Below are 27,946 nucleotides of genomic sequence, written 5' to 3' on the forward strand. Positions count from 1 at the left end.
GTATAAGCATCATCAGTGGCTTGGGGGACACCATTACATTAAAATACATGTCAGAAAAATAAGTGTCACTGTATGTAAAAGTACTTTGTTATTGTAAAGTAGAATACAAAAAGATACTAGTAAATTATGATCAACAATCCACATCAGTGGCAGAAACAGAGTGAGATCTCAATCTTACGTTACAGCTTAATCTCATGAAGACTATTTCAGGCCAGGGACATGGATAAAAAAGTACAGATCTAGAAAATTTCTGACGTGATAAATATTGCATTGACTTTTCAGAATTATTTGTTGTTAGCCACTGTGTCTATTTGGTGCTACAAAAAAAAAAATGGAAAGAAACAAAATCCCTTGCTGTAAGGGCTTATAATAAATACACAGTGTGGAGATGAATCAAGGGTATTTCACATTTATGGGGAAAGATTGGGCGATAGTACTATTTTTCTCACCATTGCATGTGATCTTGTCTACTTGTTTTCGTTATTTTTCTGAAAGAGCTGCAAAATTGTGCAGTGGTTCAAGCTGACCAAAGTGGTATTATGCTGCTGGGAAGTAAAAGTATCAGATACTAGACTGGAAGTATTGTCTTCATTATCAAATGACTTTAAGTTCTTTTAAAGCATGAAGATAGAGAAACTTCCAGATGCTGAAGGCACCTGAATATTTGGATGTGAAGTTCCTTGTGTTTCTCCATTCTAGACCACACATGCTATTGAGGGGTTAGGTTCTAAAACCAATATGGGGGTGTTGGGGGTATGGAGGGCATAGTTCAGTGGTAGAGTGTGTGCTTAGCATGCACAAGGTCCTGGGTTCAATCCCCAGTACCTCCATTTAAAAAATAAATAATTAAACCTAATTACCTCCCCCCAACAACAACAACAAAACAAACAAACAAACAATATGAACGGCGAAAATTGAGATTGGTCTCACATGATTACCACAATCAGGTAGACCAGTGTCCACGCCTGTGGGAACAGTAAACTCATGGTTTTCATCTCATTCACTAACAAAGAGAAATCATACTCATTATTAAAATTTTTTTTGTCTCCTGCCCTCCCAGCTATAGTGTAGCACGTGGTACACCATAAATGCTGGTTCATATTGGTGGAAGAAAGGAGTCTTCTTAAGAAAACTTTTTATTATGTCATCATTCTTTCCTACGACAGACTAATTAATTGCTTCAAATAATTAACATTTTGGAAAGCTTAGCTTTACACAGAATACACCAGTGAATAAGTTCATATGCCTTTTGTCCAAAATCAAACTTTGCTTTTCTCTGCTTCCCTTTATTTCTACTGATGGTATTACCATTCTCTATTCAAATGTAGTCATCTCTCTCACTTGCCATTCACATCAATTCTTAGATTCTTTAGATTTTACTTTGACAAAGTCTCTTGAAACTATATTCTCTTACCTGTTCTTGCTGTTGCTACCTTTGAAAAGAACCTCAGTAATTTTTACTAGGACTTTTGTGAACTTTTAACTTTTCCTAATTACCATTCCTCCACATATATATTTTTCCTATATATTGATGCTTGATAACTCCCCCTGAAGCTATGAGTTTGCTCAAAATCCTCCAAAGGGTCTCCCATCAAAAAAAAAAAAAAATTTCTAGTCAAGAGTCTCTGAACCAAAACACTGACATGATGTTGCAGAAGAACATTATAGTGCCCTCCTATCCACAAGGGCAAAATGTAGAACATGAAATGTGATGATGCTGAACTCCAGTACGTGGACTGTGAAATAGAAGCTACAGGGTTCCATGACATGGAGAAATATCGCAAGTTTTTCTTCAGGATGAAATTGAATACAAAGACTAGCAGTGTTTGTGTCGAAGATACAAGAAAGTGTCGATTATGACCCACCAGTTCCAAAGTATTTGTTTGGGATGGGATGTGTGCGTGTGTGAGAATGTGCAGGGCTAACATAGTGTGTGGACTAACAGGCTAACGTTAGGAACAAGTTTGGCTGGAAACGTGTATTTCGTGACTGTACAGCGCTGCTTTTTTAAACTTGTTCTATCTTGTCATCCAAGTTGACCACTACCTAGTCCTGGAAACTATCCTAAACTTTTCTCCCCCTGAGCTTTTGATTATTTCTGAAATGCCTCTTTCCTTCCCCTGAAAAAAATCCTCAACTTTTTAGGCCCATTTCAGATGGTCCTTTCTTCCAAGAACCTCCTTCTGATTTTTCCAGGTTGATGTTAGTTATCAACTCCATCATCAAATCCCATTGTGATCTTTATTCATCTTCTTAGCTTTTTTCTTAGCTTGTCTTATGATATACCCTTTTGTGTCTTTACCACTTTAATTTCCCCTGCAGTTAGTACTTACATATGGAGTGGGTGCTTAATATTTCATAAAAGGAATTACCTTTCACTTGTCAACTTCACAGAATGGCTTCTGGATTATTTTGGGGTCTATCTCAGTTCTCGGTAGCTCACCCACGAAGTTCATCTGAAATGAGAACTGAATACCAGATGCTTTTGAAAAGAAAAAAAGCCTTAATTATTATTTTGATTTAAAAAAAAAGAACATAAAGGTAAAAGTGGTAATCCTTATCACTTACTTCCTATGTTTTTCTGATCTGATTTTTATTCTCAGGATGAATGTGAAGGTTGATATAAACATTTTAGAAGACCACCACCACCACCACCACCACCACCTCCTCTACACACATAGACTGACTTATCACTGCTGATTTATCCCCACATATTTGGTTGCTTATTCCATGGGAAAAACGATGAAGGGTAAAGTTGGGTTTCAAGCCAGTAGTCAGACAAACAAGACGGGCACCATAATATTACTTTCAACTGACAACAGTCCTGTGTGGTGGTCCTGTCTATTGCTGCTCTCCCACAGAACACAAACTACCCACTCTTAATTAGTCTTCCCCCACCACCCCCTAAGCCACTGCATGAGGAATGGGAGATTGCGAACTAATTATTATTGTCTCCACTGCTTTAGCTTATATAGAAAAAAAAAGAGTTAATTGAAGCCAAAACATTTAACTAGCCTTAGTCACACATTGTGTTCTTTTGTGTTGCCAACACAAAGTTTTACCTGAGCATGACATTTATATAACAAATACGTTCAACATGATATTAATTTAGCACCCCCCGGCCCCAAGGGCAAAAAACACAATATCCTAAAGGAAATTCTCCACACATAGACTAAGACCTGTACTGTTTTTTCATTCTGTAAGTTAGAATTGTCACAAACAGAACTTTAAGAAATATCCCATGTGAATACAACATAATTTCAAAGAGTTTAATTGCTACCTGTCCAATAAATCTTGCTTCCTGTGGGCTTTTGTACATTAACTGCATTTTGTATCTAAAAAGGCTACAAGTGTGAAGGCCTGACTGGCTTCTGCAGAAGGAGACCCACAGAGGGTCTGTATCTGAATTTTTTGTAACAGAACTTTCCAGCTTCCGGTCCTCAGCTTTGCAGATCCAGGCTCATTTGTTTTTTCTAGGAAACCCATGGACACTCTCATCTAACACCTGTTTTCTCAGAATAATTACTAAACAGTACCCCCTTTAACTCTCAGAAGTGCCCAATTTAGATAACACATTACCTGGAAATGATAAAGTTCTAGGATGATGGTTTCTATTAACCTTCTTCAGTTCACAGGATGATTGGATGGATTCCATATTGCTGCAAGTCACCAAAACAAGACTCAATAGAACTTGAGTAAAAAAGAGAATTCACTACTGCTTAATCAGGCCAGACCCAGGGTCTCAATGTTGATAGAATTCTCGCCTCTTCTTACCTCTCTCTGTCAGCTCAACTTTGTCTCCTCTTTTGGTTTGTGGTCCTTCGTCTCCTTGCTTGTCAGTTTCTCTCACTTGTCTGTTCCTCTCCTAGTCCTTGCAGCCCCAGACATACATCCTTATAGCTCTTAATCTAAGAAGAAAATTAGACTTTTTCTCAGAGTCGATTTTGTACAGGTAGCCTTTGAATGGCCCTGCTTGGCTCTGGTGCTTATCTTCTGAGGGAAACACTATGGGAAAAAACGGCATGAGTGGCCAGGCTTGGATCACAGCCTCATGTCTACCAAGCATCATTGTTAGCTGTAGGGAAACCATGAAGAGTCACACACTAACAGTTCTACTACAATGCAAGCTAGGAAGAGAACTACAAACTGCACACAGATATCAAAAAGGCAGTTCAATTACAGATGGATAACATGATACCCAAAGAAATTAGAAAAATCTTAGAAGAGATACTAGTTGAAATAGATGGTAAAACGTTGCATGAGATTTGACAAATATGGAAGGAGTCTAGAAGAGTGTTAAGATAGACATTGATTGGAGAAGGAGTACTACCCCAAATCTTGGCTGAAAACAAGACTCGTTTATTTAGTTCTTAATTCTGAAGCTCGCCAATTTAGGCTGGGCTCAGACAGGCAGCTCTTGTGGGTTTGGCTGGCTGGGCTTCCCCGTGCGTCAATAATCAGTTCCATATCAGCTCAGCACCAGCAGCTTAGCTGCTAGGTTGGCAGACTCCCAGCCAAGGTGGCTCAGCAATCCTACACATGGTGTCTTTCCTCCAATAGGCTGGTTGGTGCCTGCTCCCATGGCAAAGGGAAGGGATTCAAGAGAAAGCAAAAGTCCACGAAGCCTTTTGAGAATTAGGCTCAGACTGACACAGTGTCACCTCCACCACAATCTATTGACCAAAACAAGCCACAAGGTGAGCCCAGATTCAAGAATGTGGGTGGGGGGGGGGTGGGATAATGTTTCTATCTTTTGAAAGAAGTTCATTGCAAAGAGGACAAGAAAAAAATGCATTTTTCACATTCTATAAGAGTACTTTTATGGAAATAAAATGGGGAAGCATCCTAGGTAGGTAAAGTAATAGTTAACAGTTAACATTTATTAAGTGCCTATCATGCCAAGCACTGTTCTAAGAGCTTCACGTATATTAACACATTTTAATTCCTGCAACATCTTTCATTACAGAGAAAGACTACCTGCATATGGAAGTCTACATGTGGCTTATTATTAGGAAAGGAAACAGCTGAGTCCAAAGTCAGGAATTCCTGAACTCTGGGCTTCTGTCCCTCATCAGTCAGACTGCCCTGCCCTGCATAGTAGCTGCGTGGGGTCTCAGCTGCCTGTGTAGAATGTGACAGCTAATAGGATGATGCATTAGGATTCTCCAGAGAAACAGAACCAATAGGATATATTTTCGACAGAGAAGTAGATAAGAGGAGCTTTATTATAGGAATTGGCTTGTGTGACTATGGAGGCCTAGAAGTCCCATGATCTGCCTTCTGCAAACATGAGAACCAGGAGCATCTACGTCAGAGTGTAGGAGTAGATGGATGTCTCAACCCAAGCAAAATGAGTAAATCCACCCGTCCTCTGCTTTTTTTTTTTTCCTTCTATTCAGGCCCTTAATGGATTGCATGACTACCCACCAGCAGGGGTGAGGGTGATCTTTACTCCATCTACTGATTCAAATACTAATCCCTCCCAGAAACAGTATTTTACCAGGTCTCTTCTGGGCGTCACAGGTGGTTTCAATCTTTTCCTCTCAAACAGAATGCAATCTACTGAGGCAGATATAATACAAAACTGAGAGTATTATTTTTCTATTGGCCAGAATTATGGCCAAGGTCTGAAGCTGAAATCAGAATTTACCATAATTCCCACAATCTAAAGAAAGCCTTGGGCTGTCAACTCACTTCAATACCTCTCATATCATTACAAGTGCAGAGAGACAGAGACAGAGAGAGAGAGAGAGAGAATGTAGTTTTTGGAGACAGAGTTTACCATCTCCACTTTCACTCCCATCTAGGCCAAGCCATGTGAGAGAGGGTAGCTTCAATACAATCTCTCATAAAGATGCAGAGATGACTTTAAGAAAAAAAGCATCACTAGAAACCCACTCCTCAGCTGAATGATTGCTGAGTTGTAGAAATCTGTTGTTCTCTGATGTTGCACTGGTTCTGTAGCTGAGTACCATGAGATGGTTCTTAGGAGAGCTTTGAAATACATCCCTTGAGGTGTGGGAATATATATGAACAAAGAGATTGAAGATAGGGAGAACTTCTGCAGGGTTTGTGCCAACAAGGCTTGAAGAGAATGTGATACCTGGGAAGAAGATGGAGACAAGTCACTTCATTCCAATTCCCTGTGGCTCTCAGGTTTCACAGATGAGGGCTTCAGAAGTGTCACTGTGTCCGTGTGATGGAATACAGCACTTAGAGGAGGGGCTTGGATGTTACATCAATGTCAAGTTACTGTACAAGCTTCTAAATGCTTATTCTCACTTATTTTGCCTCTGAGTAGCAAACCTTGTGGGTCAAATTAAGTCTAATCGACCACATTTTGAAGAGCATAGCTTATGTACACTGTGCAGAAGAACTGTGTATCAAATATAAAGATTGTAGTTTTAAATAGAATCAGATTTAATTTCAATAAAATAAGCTACCAGAAAATTGTGGAAACTGTCCATGGTATTGCCATGATTGCGGGGGTGGGGTGGGGGGTACTCAACAACACATTGCTGGGAAAAGGAGGTTAGAAACAAAAAGCAAAAAAAAACAAAAACAAAAACAAAAACAAAAACAAAACCCACTATAGAGATTCTTCAATAAACCCATAAACCTATCATAATTCTTTTACATTCTAATTTTAAACTTACGGCTTCCTTTTGTGAGTGCTTACCTGTGAATGAAGTCCAACCCTCGCAAAGGACTTGCTTCAAAATTTGACCAGTCAGGTAGCAGTGTGACCTAGCAATGGGCCGCCGCCCCAAGCTCAGAGAAGCCAGTATACTGCGGCGACCTGCAGGAGCTGGGAGGTGCAGCTCAAATCTCAGTCCCGATCTGGGAGGCACTCAAGTTCTTATGAGTTAGGGGAGGAGGTTCGGTATGTGCAAGCACTGGCAGGGCAGGTTTCCTTGGAGGGCTTTGAAACTTGGCGCTTTACAGTAAGATACGGTAAAGAACCACACCTTCCTGGACAGCGGAGACCTAGCTTCTGAAAGTGTTCCTGCGTTCAGGTTCCGGTCACGGCCTGGTCCGTTGGTTCTCCGAAACTTCGGTTCCGGGTGTCGAGTCAGAATTTCTCCCTCTTGCGCATGCTCCGGCTGCATGACTTGGCGGTTTTGTCCTGTGGCGGCTGAAAGACAACTCAGTATGTTGTTACAAACAGAGTAAGGTCAGTTGAGGGCTGGAACGGTGGTTACCAGCAACCTGCTGTGATGTGATTTCTTTTGTGTTATTTCTCTTCATCGTGTATGAAACTCATAGCATTTAACCTAAGTAATTCAAGATGGAGTCGCGGTGGCCAGTGTGAATTTGCGTATTAGATGTTTTGAAACGTCCGGTATAGGGCTGTGAGAATGTTCAAGTCTTACCCAAGAAATGTGTTTGGTAACATCCATGGAACGACTTCTCTGGAACAGAAGGAGATCCCATGAAGCCTAGACCCCACCGGGCATAATTATTACACCCGACTAGCAGACTGCTTTAAATGAGACCAAGAGATACCTGACCGGACTCTAAGCTGTTGAGAGCGGGTCTCCACGCCGGAGGCTCTGCTCTGAGAGAGCAGAGGCAACTTCTCAGTGATCCTGAGACCTGCTGCTGGACTGGGGGACCACCTCTTCTGCTGAGACACCTCCTTCCTGGATCTCTGCAGAGTGGTTTGTTACCTCCTTTTCTCTTTCTTCTTTACATGACTAGCCTGTCTTGTGTGATTGTGTGCCATAAACTGAGTGATTTACCAATTGAATATTCACTGCACTTTGGGTATCTGCAATCTTGTGATTCTTACTTAGCCTTACTGCTAGGTCCTGCCATACAGCCCTGGGTGGTATTGTTATTTATAACAAAAATACAGTCAGCCCTATGTATCTTCCTATTCTGCATCCAAGGATTTGACCAACCTCAGATAGAAAATATTGGGGAAAAAAATTACAGAAATTTCCGAAAAGCAAAACTTAAGTTTGCCACATGCAAACATGTCATTTACATTTTATTTACAATTATTTACGTAACATTTATGTTTTAATAGGTATTAAAAATAATCTAGAGATGACTTAAAGTATATAGAAGGATGTGATGCATAGGTTATATACAAATACTAAGCCATTTTATTTGAGACTTAAGCATCCTTGGGTTTTGGTATCCCTGGGGGTCTGGGAACCAATCCCCCCCTGAATACCTGGGGAAGACTGTATTTGTTCTGTGAACCCTTTCCTAGCACAAAGATCCTAAAGCCCTTGGTATTTCCTGTAATGAGAGCAAGAAAGGTGTCTTTTTGTTATGTTAATGAGATAACTTTCGGAAAGCCCCCAGGTCTTTATCCTTAGAGGAAACTGAATCACAATTGAATGTGTTTGTGTGTGTGAAAAAGAGAGAGACAAAGAGAGACTTTGCTTTATAAGAGTTGAGAAGAGATTCACAATTGGTAACAGATACAGTGAAGGTGTGTATAGGGGTAGATTCTGGTTTTGAGGGGCCTGAAGTTTATACTGAGGGCAGATAGAAAATGAAGTATTTTAAGAAAAATCACAAATAAATAATAGGTGGAAAAACTGAGCAATTAGAGTGAGACTAGAATCATAAGAAATTCTAAATTTTCACAACTTGATAAATACCACAAAATCCAGATATTATATAATTTTATTTATAAATGACCTGAAATGACCATTTTTTTCTAACTTTCCCTTTCATGTTCTTTTCTTTTTGCTGTTTGCTTTTTGAATTGCCTCTTGATACAACATTGATTTTATAACATTTTCCATGGAAAGAATAGATAGAAAATTCAGCAATCTCCTCTAAACTGATTAAACTTTGCTTTTTATTTTTGGTGGTTTAGAAGAGTTTCTTACAACTTCATAACTTGATGTTTGGGACATCAAATTAATTTTTTAGGACCATGGTTAGATTTGGAAAACCTTCTGTCATATATAAGCTATAAATTCTCAGGACAGATTTTGCTCAGTGATTTCTCTTAACATTAATTCTGTTTGAATCGGCAATACTTGTAAAAAATTAATAAAAAGAAACCTCAGTTAAATAAAGTGGAGAGACCAGAATAGAGAGGTCTTACGTCCTGAAGGAGCCCAACAGGAGGAAGAAAGACTCCTCTTCTTTTCCTGGCAAGGACTCAGCCAGTGAAGAGCCACGGACTCTGTTTGATACAGCCTCCCAACTTCCTTTTCCTCTCTATAGAAGTGTTCTTCCCTTGCTATGCAGAGACTTGCACGTGGCTCTCTGTGGTTACAGAGCCCTTATTGCAATTCTCTGCTGATCTGAGTAAACCTTGCTGGAGAAATAATCTGGCAGCCTATTTACTTTAGGTCAACACTCTCTAAACAGTTTGTTACTGATGACCTTACTGTAGTGATCATGCATGATCAGTTTTTATGATTTTCTTCCTCTGTCAGTATTTCTTTTCAAATCAGAAAGAAATGTTTATCTTTTCCCACTCTGATCATAGGAAATACTTCCCTTTGATTGGATAATCTATCAAACTAGGAGCCTACTCATACTTCGATTCAAGCTTATCTTTTCCTCTTAATGACTACTCTTTTGGATATGATCTAATTTTTGTTGTTTTCATTGTTATAAGTTATGCCTCAGTATCAGATTAATTTGTATTAATTTTGTCACTTATTTTTGTGATCTTTTCTTTTCATATGTCCCTCATATGAATCTGAATGTTCTCTTGGTTCATTATTAAATGCATTTTGAAATAGCAAAATAATATCCACATGTTTTTACATCAAGAGCTTATAATTTCTCATTTGTTTTATTGAAACATTCCAAAATGTCTTTATAAATTACAATTAAGATGGAGTATCTGCGGTTCAGCGCGCCCTTGTCCCAAACCCAAAATGCCCAAGGCCACCATAGAGGAAGTATAAAGAAAGGCCAGTCATAGTGAAAAATGGTTTTGACAGATTACATTAAAACACTTTATTTTTACAAATCATATCGAAACATATGATGCTGTGAAAACATTTGCTAGGGCCTCTTACAGGGCTGGCTGCTGCCAGTGAGGAACCCAGAGCTTAAGCCTCATTCGTTTCTCAGTCATCCTGCTTCTGCTTATGGATTTGCAGAGCTACTTACAGATGGGAAGGGTAAACCTACCTCCCGTTGGGTGTGCATGTGTCTTAGGGGATTTGGGGACTTAACGTGCAGGAGAGAAAACCTAGAGAGGAGAAGCTGAGCAGTTGTCTTTCCAGGAATTCTGGGTTGGACTGAGCAGTTACCACACCGCTTTGGGGCTAGATACCAAAATGGAAAATTATAAAAAACGAATAATCATTGCCAAGAAAAGCCTGTCCTCTTCGTGCGCGCGCGCGCGCGTGTGTGTGTGTTATGAAAAAGAGTAAGAGAGGAAAGCCTTGGTCTTACCTGTCATCCCAGCAATTCAGAAGCATCTTGGGAAACACCAGTCTCCCTCCTAGTTCCAGGAATGACTCTTAGTTTTACTTTTCTCCTTTTTTGTTCCCTAATGATTGATGTCCCAGATTATAGCTCTGAATACTCGAAATAAAGCAAAGAAACATTTTTCTGTATAAATATTAGGCTATCATAATAAAAGAAATATTTAAAGCCTCAGTGAAATTAAGAAAACAATGATTTGGAGGGAGGGTACAGCTCAAGTGGTAGAGTGTATGCTTTGCATGCATGAGGTCCTGGGTTCTATCCCCAGTATCTCCTCTAAAAATAAATAAACCTAATCCCCCCCCCCCCGCCAAAACAAAATAATTAAATAATACAGTAATAAATAAATAAAATATAAAAAACAAAATGTTAGAAGAAGAAAACAATGATTTAACCTCATTAGAAAATGAGAGACAATGGACTTCTGAACGCCAATTTGAACTATTACTATTATTTTTTAATGTACTTCAGAAATAGACCTATGGTTTTTCCATGCTTGAAAGTGCAATTTTCTATCTGACCACCAGGTAGCAGACAAATGCCTTGCAAGAAAGGCTCTTCAATCACTTGAACCTGAAAATGTCATGAACTTACAACAAAAGGAATGTAAATAAAGCCAAAGAAAGTGATTGATAAGCACATTGGTTCTTTCTTTTTAAAAATAAAAGATGTCAGAAGGCATATGCTAAAATAAAACATCTCAGCCATTTTTCCATCTCAGTATACTTAAAGTTTTTATCAGCTATCAATTACTTTGTGGGTTTGGATTGAAGAGGCAGGGTCTCCTTTCACTGAAAGTGAGCAAGTAGTAAGAAGAGGAGAAATGTCCGCATGTACACCACCTGTTTCCTGGAGTTACCTGCCTAAATTACCTGTCTAAAGAAGGTGAACACTGTGAAATGTTATCATAGTTAATCTATTTGACAGAGACTTCCCTAGAAATTCTCTTTAGTCACAGGAAAGCTAGCTGTAAAAAAGAAAAAAAAGGTGAGTTCTCAATTTCACCTGGTATGTAAGTGCTATCAGAGTTTAGTTTAGTTATTGGCACATTTTAAATTAAACTCCAGTCCATCAACTACAAAATCAAAAAAATCGCAGTATGAAATTTTTGTTTGTAGGCAAATTTGAACAAATTATTCTTACATACGCAAGATCAACAAGATGTGCACTTCTCATTTAATTTAAAGTGCAGGCATACCTCGTTTTAGTGCTCTTTGCTTTACTGTGCTTTGCAGATACTGCTTCTTTTACAAATTGAAAACGTGAGGCAACTCTGAGATGAACGAGTCTAATGGTGCCATTTTTCCAGTAGTATTTGCACTTCGTGTCTCTGTGTCACATTTTAGTAATTCTCACAGTTTCAGACTTTTCCATTATTATATTTATTATGGTGATCTGTGATCAGTGATCTTTGATGTTGCTATTGCAAAAAGATTATGACTCACTGAAATCTCAGATAATGGTTACTATTTTTTAGCAATCAAATATTTTTTGATTAAGATATATGCATTTTTTTTAGACATGGCACTATTGCATCCTCAGTAGACTACAGTATAGTGTAAATGTAACTTTTATAGGCATTGGAAAAACAAAAAATTTGTGGCTCGCTTTATTGAGTTATTTGCTTTATTGTGGTGGTCTGGAGCTAAACCTGCAGTATCTCTGAGGTATGTCTGTAATCATTAATGTTATAAACACCTCCCCTGGGTTTTATTTAAACAAGCTTCTCCGAAGGATAATTAGTCTTAGGAAGAATTAAGTTGGAAAACTTGTCTGTGAAATCTGGGGTTTCTAACCGTCGCTCTCCCAGGTCTTTCACTCTTACGCTCTCTGTGACTCCCCATCTTCCCTGAGTGCTGAGTGTTCACGAGACAGGCCCTCCTTCCCCTTCTCCACACCTGTCGTCGCAGCCTCAGTTGCCATAAAAGATATGGTGACCTGCTTTCAAGGTTACCCTTCCAAGCACCGACTGCATTTTTATAGGGCTTGAGTACTTAAGCTGAAGGGAGAACTTTAGACTAGGAAATCAGAATGCTGGGTTTAAATTCCAGCTCTGCTGCCTACTGGCAGATTGCTTAACCTCTGTGTGATTTCTTTGCCTTTTATGTGAGAAGAGGGAGGGAGGCACAGGACCAGCTCATGGGGCTGCTGCGAGCCTTAAGTGAGATCATGGGACAGTGAGTCTGGCATGATGCAATCTCTTAATGAGTGTTCGTTGTATGTCTTCATTACAAGGGAGGTTTTTTTATAAGCCCCTTCTCGGGTTTTCCCTTAAATAGGCCAGAGGATTCTGAGTGTGGGTATGAGTTAATGCCTAGATTGCAGTTTGAAAAAACAACTGTTCATGGCAACAGTTGTCATGCTATGTCGCCCTGTGCAAGGTATCCGATCCTTTCTACAAATGAACCCAGACAGTCAAATACTGTGTTTACTGTAGTCGCAGAGCTCTTTTTCAACTAAGTTCAAAGGTAAGATCTCAGATGACTAATAGACCTCTCAAACCTAGTACATCCAGAGTCAAACTTTTGACACCTCACCCGCCTCTTCTGCGCCCTCTCATCTTAATTTATGGCAGCTTCAACCTGCCAGTTTTTTAAGCCATACGCATTGGAGTGACCCCCAACTCCACTGTTTCTCTCACATCCAACATCTAGTTTGTTAGATAATTGTGTTGCCTCGACCTTCAAAATATATGCAGGAGCTGACCACCTTTCACTAATCCCATCGCCATCATCGTGGTCCCAGCCACCATCTCTCCCTTGAATTACTCTGATAACTAACCGGTCTCCCTGGTTCCACATCCCCACCCCCAGACTGTTCTCAGCATAGCAGCCAGATACTTTAGAAATACAACTCAGATTGTGTCACTCCTCTGCTTAGAACTCTGTCATGGCTCTTCATCTAAAGTAGAAGCCAAGGTTCTTAAACGTCCCTCAAGGCTTTCTGTAACCCAGCTCTCATTTCTCTGCCTCGCGTCCCACCACAAGCTCACTCCCCTCCAGTCACATTGGCCTCTTGCTGTTCCTCGAAAATGCCAGGCATGTCTCCCTTCAGGCCTTTCTGCCCAGAATGATCTCCCCTAAAAAGACGGCTGTTTGACTAATTCCTGCAGGTCTTTCAAAGCTGTGTTCAGGCCTTATCTTCACAGCGTGGTCTACTCTAACCACTCTGTTTCATATTGCAGCCTGCCTGTCCACACTCCACACATCCCCAGCCCGTGTTACCCTGTTCTACTCAGTCTCCTGTTCCTTAGTACTCATCACCCCCAACAACATCTATGTGTGTCAGTGTGCTCTCTCTCCATCTTTTATGCGGCTTACTTCATTTTGTCTGTTCCCATCCACCTGAATATAAGCTCCACAGACAGGGATTTGGGTTTGGTATATTTACTGATGTGTCCCAATTACCTAAAATGCTCTGTGTTTGCTGAATGAGTAAATTGGAGTAGGGGGAGAGAGGTGGTGTGTAGAGAAGAGTTAAGACACGTAGAGGATTTATTGATCACTGTTCTAAGCACTTTCACATACAGATTCCCTTGTTTTCCTCTTTTTTTGTGAGATTGTCAAAATTCAAACCCCTGTTGACCCAGATTTGTATCATCATTTCTTGCCAAGGAGTTGCTTTTCAGATGCCAGGAGTAGATGCTGAAATATAATAGTCACCTCTTTGTATATAATTGGGTCAGAACAATAACAGTAACAAGAATAGGGGGTAAAAATTAAAAAGAAAAGAACATGATGAGTTCTTTGGATGGAGTTTCAAAATATATGTTAGCACAGCCCTTACAGTGTTCCAGGGTCCACAGTTTGGGTTTATCAAATATAAGCTCATGCTTGTCAAGTCATTTTAATTTTCTTAGGAAAACTGGTGTGGATCCAACTATTAAAAAGAAGTCTCAGCAGAAGTTAAAATTGATGACTTGAAAGATACCTAAGTTCAGCAAACATAGATTGAACAGTCATTATGCACTAAGCAATGTGTGAGAGGTGAGTGGGATACAAAAAGTGAAGCCTTGTCCTTTTCTAGTCAGAGGTTATAATTGGGTAGAAGACACAAAACACGTAGCACCGATAATTATAATTCACCGCAGAATGTGATAAGTGCCATCATAAAGGTACGGAGCACAATTGAAAGATGGGAATGGAAAAGATTCATTCCAATAGTTAGAGATATTCACTTTAAGTTTCAGTTTAAATTTTCGTGTGTGTTTATCTCTTGCAAGGTGCTTCAACTAAATTAACCTCAGTCAACCGCGAATAATTGCTGTGGGTTTTGTTTTATGTTATCAGGTTCTGTGCTCTTCATTTGTCACAATCTCAGTTTGTTTAAGTAATGCTCCGCGTGCAAAGTACAAAGCCTAGAATTGGGGAGCTTGAAAGATTATTTCTTTAATCTAGTAACTTCCCATGATCTAAAGTGCTAACTGGACTCGATTTAATTCATCTCTTTGTCTGAAGTTGAAATGAATCAGAATCTGAAGTATGAATTCCATAAAACACAATTCAAGCATCTATCAATAGAAAAATACTGTCGTGTTAACCTTCATGAGTACTACTATCTGGCTGTATTTTATGTAGATGATCAAAATTATAAATATACAACCAAGTCAAAAATGATGAGGAAATTCCTTCACTAATTTTTGCTGTTTTATATCAGAATAATAACATCAGAATTAGAAGCTTAGGAATTAGCTTTGACATCTCCCTATCTTTCCTCTCATCCATAGCCAATCCTGCAGCATATCCTACAGATTTTTACTTTCAAATTCATCTACTTCTCTCCATCTCCATCGTTATTCTAGTCCAGTCTACCAACCACTGCATCTCACCTGGAAAATCACAGTGGGTTCGTATCTGGATATTTCACATTGACTCTTGCCCCCTGCAAGTCATTCTCCACTTTATAGTAAGGGTGATTCCTGTTTGTGTGCATGGTTCTTCTGGGATCCCAGGTGTTAAGAGTTGGGTGACGTATTTCTCAGCTCATGGCTCACTTCATCATCAGTCCATGCAGTGTTCTTCTCTTATTTTACAGTTTATTATTTTTTCCCTGTATTTCCCACCCCATTGTTCCTCTTCTCATTCTGCTTATTCATGGAGGTAGATATACTTGTTAATAAATACGATATTATTTCAGCATAATGGGTTTTAAAACTATAAATGTTACTATGCAAAAGATTATATTCTGTATCTTATTTTTTCTTCATTCAACACTGTGCTTTTAAGATTTATCCAGGATGCTGTCTGTGCATCTAATTAAGGACCCCTGCCTGCTGCCTAGCACTTTATTGAATGCATTCACTGCACTTTTACTCATCATGCCATGAACCCGAATTCTTTTGTTCAGTGTGCATTTAATGACCAGCAACTAAGGATCAGGCAGTTTTCTAGACCATTGGAGATAATAAGAGCAAATAAAATAGCAAAAATGCCCTCAGAAGCTTGTATTCTAGTGGTAGAGACATAATAACAAGATGCATAAGTAAAGTATAGATTATATGGAATGGTAATAATTACAGTAAAGAAGGAAAGGAGGTGTCAGAAGTGTGCAAGGTATTGAGGATGTCAAGGAACACCTCTGTGTTCAGAGAAGGTGACATGTTAAGACCTGAAGGAAGTGAGGGTATGAGCCACGGGTATTTGAAGGAGGAACATTCCAGGCACAGGACTAAGTTTCAGGCCCTGAGGTAGGAGGGAGCAGATGTGTGCAAGAAACAGCAAGGAGGCGACGGGCTGGAGCAGAGCGAACCAGGGAAAGAACAGTGCAGGTGAGAGGAGAGAATGTGGAGAGTGCTCTTCTAGCACTTTGTAGATCACTTTAAGGAATTTAGTTTTTGTGCTGAATTTAGATGAGAAACTACTGCAGTATTTGAGCAGAGGAATAACATGATCAGATGTATGTTCCATCAGGAACTTCCTGATATTGAGAATTGATGGAAAAGGGCAAGGCAGGAACAGAGAGACTAGGTAAGTGAGCCTTGCAGTAATCTTATGTGAGATAAATGGTAGAGGGGACAAGAAGTTCTTTGGTTTTTTGATATATTTCAAAGGTGGAGCCAACAGAATTTTTTGATAAATCATCGTAGTGCATGAAATAGAGTCAAAGATGACACAAAGGTTTTTTTCTTTTTCTTTTCTTTTCTTTTCTTTTTTTTTTTTGCCTGAGCAACTGAAATAATAAATTGTCATTTACTGCATAGGGAAGATAAAAAAATTCAGTTTTGCCCACGTGCAGTTTGAGATGCCTATTAAACATCTAAGTGGAGTGGTTGATCAGACAATTGGATTTATGACTTTATAGTTCAGAGGGAAAAAGCTAGACTAGAGATATAAATTTGGGAGTCTTCACCATCTGGTAATATGTAAAACCATGAGACTGAATGATTTCACTAAGAGAATAAGTGTAGCAGATAAGACACTGATGCCTGAGTCATCCTAACATTTTTAGATTAGGGAGATGAAGAAAAAATAGCAAAAAAAAAAAAAAGGGTGTCCAGGGAGGCAGTTCTTCATTTAGTCTATGAGAGATTTTCTAAAGACACGCTTTGTTCAGTTTACAGAAATACACCTCAGGTCAAAACAACGATGGATGAGTTGACGAGATCAGGAGAAATTGCACATGAACATCACTTAGCTTAAAAAGCTTTCACTTCTTAAAAAAAATTTCATAAAAAGCTAAGGGACATCTGCAAGCAAGCAAAATAGGATGGGGGTAGAGAGCACGAGTCCATGTCCAGTGATTGACAGTCTTTCCCTCTGGCTCAGCCATTGCTCACTGCCAGCAGGTGCGTCTCTCCGTCTCACTTGCAAGGCTTACCTGATGGTCTGTCTGCACGTGGCAGTTTGCAGGCAGCTCTGCACACTCTCAGGGACTCAGTGCCTCTCCGTCTGGCCAGCAGACCCAGGCGCTAACTGGGGAATCTGGACACTCTAGAAGGGCCTCCCATTAGGTTGCTTTGCAGTTGTATCAGCCTCCTTTATTGGTTAGACCCAAAGTTACATAAGCCATTATTACATCATTGATTATAGAGATTTTGCAAGTGGTGTCACTCCTTATGAATATAGTCCAGAACTTCCTTTATTTACTTTTCAAAATGTACTTACTTCTTTGAGGCATAGCAGGTGTTTATCTCCTTTGACTAAGGTGCTCTTTGCTCATCTGAAATAGAGTGAACATGTTTATAACTTTAACAACTAGTTAGAAGAACATGAAACAACTAGAAAAGAAAACCACTTTTGGTGGGTAAGCTTATTTACCACCTTAAGCACAGCAAAACAGATTTTTATTCATTCTGTTAAACTGTAGGATGAAGCATATTTGACATATTTGAAATATTATTTCAAACAGGACCCATGACCGACCGTATTATCACTCTTCTGCTTCAGATTCTTCAAGGACTTCCTGTCATTCTTAAGACAGAGACCGAAATATCTAAAGTGGCTTCAGGGATCCTACAAGGTCTGACCTCAGCACATCTCTAGTTTCACCTCAAAATAATCCTTTTCATCCACACTGATTGAACCCCTGTTTAGTGCAGAGACTTTGTATGCAGCTCCCTCTGCCTGGAAATCTCTTGCCTAAACCCACTGCCCAGTTACCCTGCATTCACCCAGTTAACTTCCTTAAATCTCCCATCATTGTATTTCTTTCTCAGGGAAGCGTTCCCTGACTCTGCAAACTGTATCACTTGCTCTTAAAGCACCATATGTTTTTCCTTTCTAACCACTGTATCTTTTGTAATTAAACTTTTATCTGAATAATTATTTGATTAATACCTTCCCAATTAGAAAGTACACTCCATTGCATTCCAGCAGTTAGCACAATGCCATGTTACCTAGTAGGTTTTTATTAATATTTGTTGAATGAATTAATAAACAGAAAGTACTTGTCATTGGGTTTTGGTGGAACAGCACAGCTTTCTTTTCCTTTTCATTTTTCATTTTTTCTTTTCTTCCTATTTTATGTTTATTGACATATAATATTAATTTCAGGGATACAGCATAATGATTCAATATTTGTATATGTTGCAAAATCATCACCACAGTAAGTCTATAAGTTACATTTACATACATAGTTACATTTTTTCTAGTGATGAGAACTTGTAAGATCTAATCTCTTAGCACAGCTTTCTTACAGTGTTTATTTTTTTCACTTAAAAAATCCAAGTTGGAAAGAGCAAGTTACATTGAGAAATTCTGCATGTAATATAGTCATCTCACAATTACCACAAAACTGAATTTTTTACCTTAGTGATGCAGAAGCTAGGAGAATGGATACTTGTCATTCATGCACAGTGAGCTTTCAGACAACAAATACGACCTGTTGTCAGTCTAGGTATCTAAAATCTATGCATTACTTTTGGAAGAGCACAGCTTACCAAGAAATAAATGTGAGTGGAATTTGACTCATCCATAGTTCTTATAATGAATTTTGGGATTTTTATAGAACATAACGACAATGCTTGTGGGTATGAGTCATGAAATGCCTGAATCGAATATGCTCACATTCAATGAAAGAGAGAATTTTGACAACTCTGTTGACACTTCAATGCTTCCACTAGATATTTTTAAATTGTAATATATATTCTGGGTTGACCAGCATCCAGATTCCTTGATTATTGTTAAATAGGCTTGCAGAAGAATTCTGGATTGCCATTGGTCTCATGCTGCCCAAAGATTTATTACATATCTGCGTGGAAAACCACAGCATTGTTCTTCCTGTCTGAGAGGAGACATTTTTGCCTCAGTGCCTACTGACTGTCCACCTCCACAACCCCCCCCCTTTTTTTTTAACTCTAAGCCCAAACACTCACTTTTTTCTTTGTTTCCTTGCCTTCTCCTTGGATCATTTGGTTAGCGAGACAAAATGGGGTACCACTTGTAGGCTAAGAGATTTGGAGTTGATTTTAGGCTTAAATGAGTCAAAGGAAGGGGTCTTGTCAACTGTGGAGTAGAAAAGGGCAGAAAGTTTGAAGTGGGGAGAGTTAGGAACAGCAAAGAACTGAAGATCTTGCCCCACTGGGGCAGTGTGCCTTCCAGACGACAGCTTTCTCACTGCGAGAAAGCAGCAAGCTTGACAGTCAAGCAGACTCTGTTAGCAAAATTATAAAGCTTTAATTAAGCTAGACTCTGAAAAAGTTGCACTCATTTTTGCCCTTATTTGTGCCTTTTCGTATAATGCTGTTTTATTTTCATCATAGCACTTATCACTACCTAAAATGTTCTTACTTACCTGCTTATTATTTTATTGCTTATCATTTATTTGTTTGTTAGTTTATTGTCTGTAGTCTCCTTAGCTCTATTCTGTCCTTGACAGTTTTTTTCTGAACTGTATTCCCACTACCTAGAAAAGCATATGGCACTGAGTAGACCCCCAAGAAAACTTTACAAAAGGAATTAAAACATGTTTGAAGTCCCAATATATATTTCTGTCTTCTCTGTTAAGTCATTCCCTCTGTACATTATCCTGGAGTATATTTCATTCATCCATCCAGCCAGTCACTCGTTTGTTTGTTCATTCCTTCGTTCACTCATTTATTTATTCCTGCAACAATCATTCACTGAGTGTGTGGGGGATGCTAAACATTCTGAGAAACGACGAGGCTATATGGTTGAAGAAAACTGCTTGCAGTAGTCTGGAGAGGAGACAGAAAGTGCCGGGCCGTAATAGAGATGTCCACAGGCTTTCTTGCGAGTGCATAGGAAAGAGCTACTAATCCAGCCTTGCAGGGGCAGGAAAGGCTTCCTAGAGAAGAGATCCTTTAAACTGAGATCTGAAGAGTGAATAGAAGGGAATTGCATTTCAGGAAGAAGAAACAGCAACTCCAAAGCTAAAATAGAGCCTGGAACATGTTGAAAGCTATGTTGTTCATCTGACAAATCCCAGCAAGGACACAATACACTGCCCATAGTAAGTACTCAAGAAATATTTACCACAATGGTTGTATGGTTTCTTCACTGAAAAACAGAATAATTGTGGAAACTAAAAAAATCATCCATCATCCATAATGAGTTATTCTGTGCTCTCCTTACCTTGATTTAAGATCTATATAATTTCAGTCTCCTGCTGTATCAACACATGGCTGAATAGCATTCATCTACACATATTCTGTGTTAAATATCTTATAGGGCAGAGTCTGTGTCTTATATGTGGTGCCATTGCTGCATCACACTTCACATTTTGATGGCACAGCAGCTCCTGTTATGGATGATGAGAAGGACATGAATACCAGTCAGTTTCCCAGCCCAGACCCTCCATGTCTCAAGGGAGTTCATCACCCACCTCTGTCTTAGGAGAAGGAAAGCAGGTGCTTAAAACCTATTGAAAAGCTTTCACTGTTTGGCAAAAACAATAAATTCAATTATTCGTTCCGTATCCTGGGTCTTCAATATATTCCATGCTAGTTAATTCAGAATTACTTTGGAGGATTTCTTGGCCATCATAATTCATGGCTAGCTTCTCTCTGTTCTTTATGGTTTCTAGCCAACTCCCATCTGTTTTGTAGTTTCAGTAGGAACTTGTCACAGAAGAGATTCACTGCCTACCTAAGGTTCAAAGGAGTAGCACAAAAGCTGCGGAGATGTTTCACATCTCAATCTGTAAGAAAAATGCAAATGCTAGTACCCAGGGAACATAGGAAGCCTGTTAGTCAGAAAATGTGCCAGTTATTATGGAGATCATGAAAAGACATCCAAAACACGTAGTTCAATAGTTCCTTCACTCTAAGACAAAACCACAAACACCATATGCAATGGAACAGGCCCCTAAGGAGAGGAATTGCTGGGACGAGGTCAGTTATAAACCGACATAACATTTAGCATCCTACCTTCATGGCCATCTCAACCCCACGGCCTTTAATCATCTCCAGTTCATTCCCTTTTCTCTCTTTTCCTCATCCTTCCTCCCTTTCCCCGCAAAACATGTACAAAATTAGGAACGTTAAAACAATTTTATTTTGTTGACACCATTTAAAAATATAACAGTTTTACACAAAATTTGAGATTCTTAGTTTCTCTTAAGAAAACTTGGGCCTGCCTTCTTCCTTGATGATAATTAAATTGCAAGAGCCGGCACTGTAAGCTCCCTGGGTTCTCTGTTTGCCCCAGTCCTCACTAATCCCTTTAATCACACACAGACTCTTTCACATGTTTACATTATCTATCTATTTTCTATAGGAGTTTGAGTTTCATTTCTCTGGTTTCTCTTTGAGTGCCTGTGTATCTTTTAGGGTGTATGTTATTGAATGTCTCCTCTTGTAGTTATTGATCCAAGTTCTTCCTCTTACTCAACTCTTAGCTCTAGAAGAGTTCTTTGCTTCATTTTTGGATTTCCAAAGGGCCTATCATGATGTTCAATGAATATCTGATGGAAAGATAATGCTGTAGATGAGAGAATGCCACAGAGTAGAGAAAGGACTGCCGTCGGAGTTAGGATGTCTGGCTCTCATGTTAATGAGCTGTGTGATCTTTGGCAAGATACATGCCATCTGAGGGTCTCAGTTTCTGTGTTTTTAAAAACAGAGACGTTAGTTTGGATAACCATCACTTTCTCTTTATTCTAGAAATTTATGATTCTAGAGTTCTTTGAGCTGAACTTTCCTCAATTTCTATAAATTTGCCACCAGATCACGAAATCCCCACCCGCTTCCCCACTGAATATGGGTTGGAAGTTATTCTGATTATAGTTTTGCAAAGGCAGGCAAGAGAGCATGTCAAGGAAAATAATACTTGGCACATTGTGAATGAGATTTTAAACCAAATATTTTTAGACTGCATTTATTCTTTGATGTGCCGTTATCTGAATCGTCCTTGCAGGGCTCCTGTTTCAGATGTGATTTAGAGTTAATAATATGGTAAGAATCAAGCAACTCTGTCTTCCCAGTTATGCCACACAAAAGGGAGAACTCATGATGAAGAATTTGCCGAGTCATGTGTTCCTTTATTTTCTGCAGAGCAGAGAGAATTCTGTTGCCACTTGAAAGATAAATAATAATAATTGTAATATGTTCTTCTTTATTCCCAGCAGGGCTGTCAGAATCTGAATTGTACTTTTCTGCAATCTGGCACCTGGGGATACAGGCTCCCTGGTGTCTTTGGGAGGCTCAGAATCATGTCAGGGTATGTTCTCTTTCCCCTGTCTTGGCCTCAGACTGGATGTCTCAAGTAGAGGAAGTGACTGTCTCCTTAAAATGTATCACTGCAGAAATATTAATTAACCATTGGAGGAAATTTTAAATACAAATAAAATTTTATATTTTTATAAATTGAGAAACATTAGAATTGAAATCATCTAAACTGTTGCCATGCAGACAGTTACTCTTAACAATTCCAAATTCAAGCAAGTGCATGTAATTTTGAAACGGGTATTTGTCATTTTATCTTCTGGTATCTTTCCCCTTCCTACCAGCACTCTGCTACCCTAAGGAGTTCCATGTCTGCCTCCCTGGTGCATAATGTAGGTGAGATGGCAAATTCAGTATTAGGGAGAAACATTGTTTCCCAACTTTTACGTTTCTATATGGAGCAGTCTCTCTCAGCCTGAGCACCACTGACATTTTGAACCTGGCCTTTTTTTGTTGGAGAGCTGTCCCATGCTTTGTAGGATGGTTGGCAGCATCCCTGGTCTTTGCCCACTGGATGCCAGTAACACCCTTCCATTTTAACAGCCAAAACTTTCTCCAGATACTGCCCCTGGGGCCAAAGTGTCCCCGTTGAGAACTAGCAGTAGAATGTGACTGATAAAAGAGTAAGATTCCGGGCCTCTTGGGAAGGAAAAGTGACTTTGCTGTTTGGAGACTTTGAGGGAAAGAACTAAGGCGCAGAGCCTGCACCTTCTAGATTCCCTTTGGAATCTGTTTGTTCCCAGAGAATATATGATGGTCTGCCCTCAGGCTTCTGGTAGTACAATTGGGGCTTGTAGTTAGGGTGGTGGTTTACTCAGTTAAGTGTTCATTTTTCTTCTGTAAACCTAGCTGATAGAATTGCACAACAGGGCATTCTTTATGATGGTTGCATAGTGAACTTGAAACTGGCATGATTTAGGTGGGTGGCTCTGGAATGTGGGATTTTGTGAGTGCAAGCTACACGCTACGTGATTATTTTGACCTTGACAGGTCATCAGCTTAGAGTGGCTTTATCCTCAGGCAGTTGACTGTATCTCAGCAAAAACGGACCATGATCACCTTGGCAGATGTTGACTGCTTGGGCTCCAGAATGCAAGCTGCTGTTGCTTGACTGTAAATTGTATTCTGTCATAGCTCTGCAAAGGAGACAGAAAAGTGGGTTCATTCTTTTTGCATATTGATGGGGAGAGAAATATTTGCTGCTTATGCTGTTTTTTGGGGGTTTTTTTGTTTGTTTGTTTTTTTGGCCAAGCCTTCGGATTGGGACTTTGAAGAGCAGAGGCTGTTGAGTTCCAAGTGGACTCCACTCGTGAATTTCAGACTTAGAATTATTAATGCCAGGCCTAGACAGAGCTAGGTCAGCTGCCTGGAATTCCATCTTTCGTTTTGTTGTCTTTAACTGCATTCTTGGCAAAGTAAGAACTACCACCTTTGATTCCTGTTTCCTGTCGACACGTTTGTGCGTGTATACCCTCCACTGCCATCACCACAGGGTCTCAGAATGGCTGTGGCTTTGTTCACTATGTAAGTTCTGACCTTAGTTTTAAATTTCAGGGGCCCAAACTATGATTTTATTCATATTAGGTTGGTCAATTTTGGAAATCATGAAAAAAAAATTTATGTAGTTCCTTACCATAAAGAGAATATTCCTTCTTGGTTAGAGGCAGAAAACAACCCAAAGAAACTTTGCAAAACTAAAGGTTATGAAAGTAATTAAAGAGGCCTATACCTGGGACCACATATTTCTTGGAATCACAGTTCCTAAGATGTTAGAAGATGATTTGGAAACATAGGTTTTAGCCATCTACTCAGAAAGGAGCAAGAGAAGAATAAAAATAAAGGAGGGCAAATAAGTAAACTTGAGGAAGTGAAAGCAGTCCTTAATTTTAAGATCATGGATGTTAATCTAGACAGATATGAAGAAAAAGCAGCATTAGATCCTCAAGGCTACAGTATAACAGATATTAAAAAAGAAAAAGAAAATGCTTCCAGGTCTCATTTCTTTTAAAAAAACATATAATATAAAGGAATTATTCTTGTTATTCACAAAGAATAACTGGGATCCAATAACTTCTCGTAGAGGAAGAGAAGCAAGATATTAAGGAACAGGTTAAAATGCTGCATGAAGAACAGGATTCAGGAAATTAGTAACCTTGAACCACACAATTAGTTCAAGTAGAGCTGCAGAGTCAAAGTGAGCTCACTTGGAAAACCGCCTTGAATACCTGTGTCAAACAGGTTTAATATAGAGACTTTGGACCTATTAAGAAAGATGAACTAGGGACATTGTTGCAGAAACTCAGGAATTGCTTGGTAAACTTTCAAGGTGACTGTAAAGGGTCCAGGAAGTTTTGACATTGTGAGTCCAAGTGAAGGCACAGGCCAGATGAGACTTAAACAAAACTGGGCAGAGCAAGAATAGAGTCCATGCCTGACCTGAATGTTTGTCTGTTAGAAGGGTGTCTCCCAGGTGAGATTACCAGGCTTGGGGAAGATGAAGGTGGACATAATTTGTTTGAATTGTGGAAGCTTTTAGCAGCCCCACACACTTCATATTTCTGTCTCTGGCAGACACCGATAAGACAGAAATCTGGAGGAATATGTAAGAAAAATAAAGCCTGAGCCAGAGAACAAAGAAAGGAAGGGAAGGAACGAGATGTTCAGATTTGACCATCAGTGCTAGTTCTATCTAACTGAATTAGAAAAGGGAGCAGTTTAAGGATCAGGTAGACTGTAAAAGCTGAGCTGGACTCTTCTAAGAAGAGTAGAAGAATATTAACAGGACATAAAGAAAATATCACAGCTCTGTAGAAAAATATGCATGAGAAGGATCTGGAACCTTCAAAAGCTTCAGGAAGACAATGTCTTGGGGGAGTACGTGGCAGAGGAACTGGTCTTTACTGGACCCTGAGACACAAGCTTCACAGTTGCGACAGCAGCATCAGTTCAGGAATCTGCTTAGGGTGATTCTGCCCCTGAACAGTTGTGGAGATCATTTGAAAACCTTCCCAACCCTGCTGGTTTCACAAGCCACAAAAGTACCACAAGAAAGCAATAAGAGCAGCCACTATGCTTGTGCCCAGGAGAAACTGGAGGCTTTGTCAATTAGCTCAGAATCACAGCCCAAGAGGCACAGAGTCTAGTGGGAGATGGAAATAAAGATGTTTTGAATATTCTGAACAAAAACAAATTAGACCTTGTCACTGGGAATCCCACGTTGCAAGTTTTTAAAATTTACAAGGAAATAGCAATATTACCTTGTGTCTAGGTAAGCATTTGTCAGGCTGATTAGAAAGGAAAATTATTCCAGAGAAAGGGAACGGTGTCTTCAGGACTAAGAAGTGTGACATAAATGCTACAGTTGGAGGATTGCAACTAGGTCAAGCCAGGAAAGGGGGTAATGGTCAGAAATGAAGGCAGAGGCCAGATCTCATGTGAGAGGGGAAAAAAAAAGCCTGATCCACAGTGGGTACTAGGTGTGTTTTAGAAGGGAATATGAAACCAAACAACAAACAAGTTTTTTTTTTAAGCTTTAATAATGGAAATACTTCTATCGTTAGGAAGTGTCTTAGGAAAAGCAGCAGCTCACAGTATTCATGGTGAGACTGATAAAATTGAGCTGGGAAGGGAAGAGGTGCTCCTGGAAGTGGCAAGTTAATTACGTCTACTATAACCATTGTCTATTGCTGTGTGACCGTGTGAGAGCAGTGTGCCCCCAAATTTAGTAGCGTAAAGCAACAAAAATTCATTACCTTTATGATCCTCTGTGCTGGTTGGGTGGCTCTTTTGCTGGTCTCACTTGAGCTTTCTCACGGGGCTGTGCTGAGTTGGTGTGTCGCCTGGGGAGCTTGCTCAGCTGGGGCAGCTGGAACGGCGGGGTCTTTCTCTGTACTCTTATCCTCAAGAAGGCTCGGTTGAGCTGCTTTACAGGGTCTGAGTTCCAAGTATGGGAAGACGATAGCTGCAAGGCTTCGTGAGTTCTAGGTTCAAGAACCTGTGCCACATCACTAACACCACATTTTATTCATCAGAGCAAGCCACAAGATCAGCCCACGGTTGATATGTGGCAAAATACTGTGGCCATCTGTTTTCAGTCCACCTAACCAATTAATAAACCTTTGATATTTTGTGATGAAAATCAGTCGAGAACTGACCTCAAGGATCTGAATTAAAATCCACTGAGCAGCCTGTGATGCCATCCCCGAATTGCCCCCAGTCTTAGGTCTTAGGCTTCTGTACATGCTACTCACAGAGTGGCCATGCATTGTATGGGTTAGTCTTCCCACTCCCACACAACTTTTTGTTTTCCGTAGAATTAATTTTTGTTTCCTTCGCTGTTGTGTGCATTTTTTGGTATGTTTATATTAAGTCCATCCCCTTACTGTCTTTCATGTTACTGCCTCTTGATACATTTAAAAACAGAAGGTATCCTTCAGTTTTCTCTTCCTGAAGAGATTTATTCTGGTGAATCCTGTCTTGCTCCGATCTGACTGGCCTAATGTTTGTCCCCTTGAAATTTCCCATTGACCCATCCCGGTGTTTGCTTTCTCGTTTCATGTATTGTATGTCTCACTTGTTCTTGGTAAGACCCTCCTACTAGTGAAATGGATCCTTTAATAACTTTCTGAAAGAAGGTACATTGTTTTGAAGCCATGCATACCTATTAAAAATGTCCTTTTTCTGCCTTCACACTTAATTGAAAAAAGTCTAGGTCAAAAGTGATTTTTGTACAGAATTGTGAAGGCATTGTTCTGCTTTCTTCTATCTTGCAGTTGCTCTTGAATGTTTATTGCCTTTCGGATGGTGATCCCGTGTCTAAATGTGGTTCTCTCTGGTAGGTTTTAGAACCTTCTCTTTGTCATGGACATTCCAGAGCTGCATACTGATGTTATTTGGTTTGGGTCAGTGTTCACCCATTGTGCACCCGGTGGACATGTTCATTCTGACAATTCTGTTCTTTATTTCTGGAGAATTTCTTGAATTTTTAAAATTACTTCTTTCTACTGCTTTCTTTATGCTCCTCTTTTAGAATTCTTATTATTTGGATGTTAAACCGCTTGGCCTGGTCCAATAAAAAGTCTCATCATTTTTCTGCTGTTTGCTCTCTCTCTTTTACTTTCTAGGAGATATATTTAACTTTATTATTCAGTTCTTCTCTTGACTATCTCGTTGTTATATTTTATAGTTCCATGATCTCTGTTTTGCTCTCCAAATATTCCTTTTTTTTAGGATTCTTTCTTACTTCAATGTACATAATTCCTAAGCATCACAAAGGTGTCTGTTCCACCTACTGCTGCATCCCTAGTGCCTGGCACACAGTAGGCCCTTAAATATGTGCTTAATGATTCTCCATGGGGCTATTTTTATAGGTTTTCAGGAAGGTTTTTTTTTTTTCTCTGCATAGTG

The 27,946-nt window shown here is 39.5% G+C and overlaps 3 long non-coding RNA genes across 6 annotated transcripts in view; 1 reads left to right on the plus strand and 2 right to left on the minus strand.

Annotated features, from left to right (window-relative positions):
- Positions 1 to 52: 52 nt before the first annotated feature.
- On the minus strand, positions 53 to 10,505 carry LOC140700238 (uncharacterized). 2 transcript variants are annotated; one of them, XR_012078594.1, is made up of 6 exons: positions 10,387 to 10,505; positions 6,680 to 7,135; positions 3,775 to 3,908; positions 3,580 to 3,659; positions 2,373 to 2,456; positions 53 to 545 (listed from the first exon to the last, which is right to left on the minus strand). It is a non-coding gene; the product is annotated as an uncharacterized lncRNA (long non-coding RNA). The 2 variants fall into 2 exon arrangements; XR_012078595.1 differs by having other exon boundaries at positions 2,373 to 2,468.
- Positions 6,969 to 27,946, plus strand: part of LOC116282690 (uncharacterized) — a 131,822-nt gene continuing 110,844 nt past the window's right edge. For both annotated transcript variants that reach the window (XR_012078596.1, XR_012078597.1), the window contains exon 1: positions 6,969 to 7,150. This is a non-coding gene — a long non-coding RNA (uncharacterized lncRNA). The remainder of the gene's footprint in view (positions 7,151 to 27,946) is intronic.
- On the minus strand, positions 17,339 to 27,448 carry LOC140700240 (uncharacterized). 2 transcript variants are annotated; one of them, XR_012078601.1, is made up of 5 exons: positions 26,293 to 27,448; positions 23,600 to 23,676; positions 20,701 to 21,015; positions 20,451 to 20,616; positions 17,339 to 17,577 (listed from the first exon to the last, which is right to left on the minus strand). It is a non-coding gene; the product is annotated as an uncharacterized lncRNA (long non-coding RNA). The 2 variants fall into 2 exon arrangements; XR_012078602.1 differs by lacking the exon at positions 17,339 to 17,577 and adding an exon at positions 20,117 to 20,191.

The sequence above is a fragment of the Vicugna pacos genome, chromosome 12 (assembly GCF_048564905.1).
Source record: "Vicugna pacos chromosome 12, VicPac4, whole genome shotgun sequence".
NCBI lineage: Eukaryota > Metazoa > Chordata > Mammalia > Artiodactyla > Camelidae > Vicugna > Vicugna pacos.